This window comes from Dipteris shenzhenensis, chromosome 29 (genome assembly GCF_047967505.1).
Source record: "Dipteris shenzhenensis isolate YYH24624 ecotype China chromosome 29, Dip_SZ_1.0, whole genome shotgun sequence".
Lineage (NCBI taxonomy): Eukaryota > Viridiplantae > Streptophyta > Polypodiopsida > Gleicheniales > Dipteridaceae > Dipteris > Dipteris shenzhenensis.
In genome coordinates, this window is record NC_141624.1 from 44,716,713 (window position 1) to 44,722,478 (window position 5,766).

Sequence of the window (5,766 nt, forward strand, 5' to 3'; positions counted from 1 at the left end):
AGTATGTTTTTACTTCAAGTCATATTGGCTTCCTTGAGTCCACACAGTTTTAATGACAGTACACACTGAATATAGTATAGAGTATAAAACAAAGGGTTCTATCAATCATGGTAGTATGATAATCCTGTATACTTTTGCCCACTATTTTTCATATCTTTTGAATGTTCAGATGGTCCCCCGTATGGAAGAAGCATTTATAGAAATTTCAAAAAAAATTTATTGAAGGCCCACTCCATTTTTTTGGGAATGTACAAGATATAGCAGTTTATTTTTTGAAAGAACTCTGGAAGGTCAACCTTGTTATTAGTATCATGTAATTTTCTTGGTTAAAATTCACTTTATAACAGCACTATTTTCTGGTTGTATGTTCCCAGGCTGGCTACAATTGGCATACATTATAGATCCTAAAGTTCTTGAAAAATGATCATGGTATTAAGACCCTTTCCAAACATCAGGATCTCACCTTAGTGTCACCCCAAAAGTCTTCATAATTGAAATGTTGTGTTTGATAGCGATAACAACCGTGGCTAGCCGTGAAGCTTGTAGTCCCACATTGCACTGTTTTCATGTTCTAACATGTGGTGCTTGTGGATGGATGTAGGTGAGTCCAGCTACCTATCTCAGCTTTTTGGTTGATGAAAAACAAAAAAGGAGGATAATGACACAACTACTCGCAAGATTGGTCCACTATGACATATTTCTAAAGACAGGAAGCCAATGACCTATTCCATTTTGACTCCCCCTGATAACTTTTTGGGAGACCCCCTGATGGATGTACTTGGATAAGGGACGAAATATTTACTGTAAAGCGTATAATGAAAAAACAAGGCAGAGATATTAGATATCCTTGAAATACTCCATATGACTGCTCAAAATAGTAGCTATGCTTAAGATCTCTGAAAAAACTACAGAACCTTCTTTTTGTAGAATTTTGTTGATAGTAGTTTGACTGAAACAACAACAGTATAATACAAAAAACTCTATTTTGATGCTATCCTTTAACATATGTAAGTTTATTGATGTAAACTGCAACATTGGTTATATTATTTACATGGGATTAAAGTGGCAATAAGAAGAGGCAATTTTGTACTTGGGATACAGTGGACTGTAGTAAGGGAGATATAGATTTTATTGTTCATTAGGCAACACACACACACACACACACACACACACACACACACACACACACACACACACATGCATACACACATAGACAGTCAAACACTTTTTACTTGTTAAAATATTTTTCCTTTCTATTTAGCATCGATATTCATGTCAAAAAGTGGTCCATGTCTTGTAGTGAACAATACAATCTAAGATGGATGAACTCATTGGCTATATCAAACCATGCCCTTCTTGAGTCTTTTAAGTTGTGAATTGAAACTTATGAGAAGGGCATAAGGTTTCGACCAACAACTCCATGATTCATTCTCATTATTGTATCACCAAATATGACTTGTTGGAAAGATCATGTATAGAGTAATAACCATATGTACATGAGTTCTAGTTAATCCCACTTGTGGTGTAATATAGTATAATCTTTATGGTCTTGTCACTCATGTTTGGTGGAATTAGGTATCCACATTGGTAACTACCATTTTAAAAAGGAATCACTAATCCCCCTATCACCTATTGCTTTATCACCCTATCACCAAATTAATTTTCGTTTGCAGAGACAGGATTCGAACCTGTGACCTCAAGGTTATGAGCCTTGCAAGCTACCAAGCTGCTCTACCCCGCATGGTTGATTCCCTCACTGTAATTATTATACAATCTTCAAATAAGTACATTGAACACGAGGGAATCTTGTGAATTTATGGAGATCGATTCTCCAACAATTCGTGTGGAAAAACCAATATTTATCTACCAACTCGATTTTATTAAGTTTAGGCAGCAAACAAGCATGTGCCATTTTGCATGGTACGTGAATACAAAATTCTCCATAAGATCAATAAATCCATGTATATTATGAAGGACACATATGAAGGCATAACCGCATGCATATAAGTAACAGTTAACATTGGTTTATTTGAGATCTTGTCACCTAAATAGCATTACATCTTTGTTAAGAGTGGTGTGACATGGTATTTTAATGTGTCTCTTGGTAACGTGAATCAATATGAATACATATGTATACATATATATATTTTTTGATTCACAGTAGTATTCTATAAATTGTTCATTTTTGTAATATAGCCATTAAGCTTTCCTTATCTTAAAATGTCCCTTGAAATGTAAGATATTTGAGAATAGGTTGGTGGAAATAGTATTATTACTTAGGGTGTCTTACTTATATTTAGGAAAAAGAATTCTTTTATTCTAATACTAACTATTCCATATTGAAATTTCTCTTCCCCTATATTCATCATTGGCAAACACAGGTTGTGATTAAGCAACATGAGTCTTATTCCCAAGATCATGCAATGGAAGGCAAATAGGCCCCTATGTCTCTTTCCTATATATAAGTTTCTTTCAAGTTTTTCAATAGTACAATTGTACAAAGAATTAGGAAGGGCATAAGTCTTCACTTGAGTACCTGAATAACCTACCTATTGATAATTGAAAATGAACCAACTTCATAGTCGGACCGTTATCTTGTATCTATAAAAATACATAGCTATTTTCTAGGTCCTACAATTATTTTCCGTGCAATTTCTTTCGTTTGATCTAGCCTACTCAATTGGATGTCATATGATGCCTAGTTCCCATGTTTGAATTAACTTGATGCCGCGATGCCTTCCAATGCTTGTAGTTAACATTGCATCTATCATGGTGAACACAATCCAAGTTTGGATTGTATACTGTGATGCTAAAAATTGATACTTTTAACTTGGCATTGATATTGTTTTTCTCTATGTTTGATAAGGGTTTAAGTATCAAGTGATAGCCTAGCGGCTCTCACTTATTTCTATTTTCTATGATATTGTATGGGATTGAGAGGATAGCTTAGCGGCTCTCACTTATTTCTATTTTCTATGATATTGTATGGGATTGAGAGGATAAGTGGAATGGCTCATTGTAAATAGCATAGGTATGAATTATAAATACCTTGGTATGGAGTGAGAGTTATTTGTGTATGGGATATTATGAGTTTTTTAGAAAATAGGAAGAGTGAGTCATATAAAGAGGTGGGCTCATGTCCATGTGTTCCAATAATATAAGAGAGGCCACATGCCAAGCGTGTGGAAGGCATGTGGAGGAGTGTGAAGTCAAGAGGAATCCTTCTAGAACTCCTATGTGGAATAAGGAGGATGTGGACATGTGGAAAATAGAGGGTCCCTATGGGCTCCATGTGAGGAGACTCTTGACTTTCTCAATATTTTAAGAGTCTTGAGCATCTTTTGATGGGACACATGGCAAGAGTAGCCAAAAAGGACATGGATGGTGACATACGTGCTTAGGTGATTGATGGGGAAAGGAATCTACAGGCAGCAATTGTAAATGGGTGAAGGAGGGTAACAAAATCTCTATAAAAGGAGCCCTCCTCTCCCTTGTTCATCAATCTCTTCCACCATTGGGCCTTATGTTGCTGTAGTTCTAGTCTCCCCAATCCTCTTCCATGAGCCTTCTCTTCCTCTTGTAGATATTCTCTTATGTAGACTCTTGAGTCCTTCTCTCTCTAGTTTATTCTCTCTCTATGAGTAGTCTTGGAGCTTCCGCTCCCTCTTGTATGTATGAAACCTCTTCTTCTCCCTTGTGTTTATAGTGTTGAGGTGGATTCTCACTCTATTTGTAATGAAGGTCACTTCAGGTTCTCTCTCTCTTGAGTGTCTCTTCCCTTTTCTTTCTTTCAAAGCCTTAAAAGTTCTTTCTATTCGGCTGCTCACTGTGCACACATGGTCCATTTGTTTCTCGAGCCACTATGCAAACTTCTTCCCCTCTTCTAGGCAAAATCTATGAGGGGTGGATCGTTGATAAAGGTGGAGTCTTGAGGGAGCATCCTACTCAAACGAAATTAGCTTGGGTGGAGGGTAGTTTTCATGACAATTTGACCCCCTATTAATGTTTTGCTCATAACTTTTTACTTGGTAGTCCAATTGTAATGAAATTTATATCAGCACAAAGCTCTCTTCAAGGCGCATGTTTCTATATAATCAGATCTTGAATCAGATACTGCTGCAAAATGTTATGAGTCTCTGTGTTTGACAGTCTGTTTTCATGATAGTTTTACCCCCTTCTAGTAAACTGTCCATATCTCTTCAACCGTCTATCTGTTTTCAATGAAACTTATATCAGTGCGAAGCCATCTCAAGGCGCATCTCTTTGTGTGTTTGAATCTCTGATATTATGTCTCTACTAAAAGTTATAGGCCTCTGTGTCTAATGACAGTTTGTAGAGTGTTTTGAGCTAAGTATAAAGGTGTCTATGAAGGAGGTGCAATGTTTCCTCGGAATCTACCCATCCGACCTAATCAGCCCCTTCAAACTCCTCGATATATATCAGTTCATGTCATGTTGAGCCACAAGATCTTCTTTCAAGAACGTATCGCTCTTCTCTTTGGTGCAAACCGGCTCGCTGAGATTATGGGCCTCTGCTGATCCTTTCCTTCTCCCTATGCTTGACTACAACATCACTTGGGATGTTACCATCTTCATTCTCATCTAAGGGAGGAAAGTATGGTGAGGTATCTTGGCATAAAAGCTTCTTTCTAATGTCTCATTCTCAATGATAAGTATCTTTGGCAGTCAGTTCGAATGGTGCAGGAAATGAAGAGGTGCATATTACCCCCGACTTCATGTCACATCTTTTGGTGGAGACACTGGGTACGTTTGGTATTGGATTCATCCCACCTTACTGAACGGTCTCGAGTGCATGTTATGCCTAGAAGAGGCACATGTTTGTATGAGATAAAGAAGATGCCTGGAAGAACTCCGTTAGAAGAGATTGCAACCCGTTTAAGAGAACTTGAAGATTGTGAAGGTGATGCTCAAGCTATTCGCATAGTCACCATGATCATATCCTTTATGTTTGCATTGTTGAATATGTTGGTGAATCGACAACGCCGGCAGCAAGCACAATGATAAATTGGGGATTGATCCATGCACTGGCAGCTTGGTGTGAAGAAGAGTTGAGTCTTTGGGTAGTTTTTGACTATAACAATGGAGTGGTGATTCGCAATGGTTTCAACTTCTTTTGCTATGCGAATGATGAAGATTACAATATCTTGAAGCTTTTATGTGCACTTCCTATTGTGAGAAGGGTGATTCTAGAATGCATGTATACACAATGTTTTCATGGTGCTGGTTGGTCACTTATTTTTGAAGATTTTGTTGAGGATCACATTGTGGAGGGTTTTCAACAAGTGGTTATGCATAATCAGTTGGTCTTGGTATACTAAGGCTCTGTGGGATCTTGTTCGGATCTTGTTTGGGATATTATTTGGATCTTAGTGTTTCCTTTTTGTGTTTCATCATGGTGAAGATTCCAGTGTTTCGAGGGACCAAAGGGGAAGACCTGGAGTCTTATCTTCAGGATTTTGTTCGAGGATGCCAGCCTTCTGGATGGTCCATGAAGGATCGGGTGGAGATTTTGCCTGATTTCCTTGAAGGTGTAGCCTTGAGTTGGCATGAGACCTTGCCGGACTCTACCAAGGAGGACTGGGACTAAGTGGTGGCAGCAATGAAGCAGAGATTTGGGGTATTGGAGTCGCCAAATGCTTTGATGTTACAGTTGGACCGGTTCTATCAAGGAGAGGGTGAGTTGGTCTCTGCGTTGGCAATCCAATATGAAACTTTATGGACAAAGTATGAAAGGGCAGCTTTGCGA

General features: G+C 38.1%; 1 non-coding gene across 1 annotated transcript; it reads right to left on the bottom strand.

Moving 5' to 3' along the window:
• Positions 1-1,667: 1,667 nt before the first annotated feature.
• On the bottom strand, positions 1,668-1,741 carry TRNAM-CAU (transfer RNA methionine (anticodon CAU)). Its single transcript has one exon. It is a non-coding gene; the product is annotated as a tRNA-Met (tRNA).
• Positions 1,742-5,766: the final 4,025 nt, after the last annotated feature.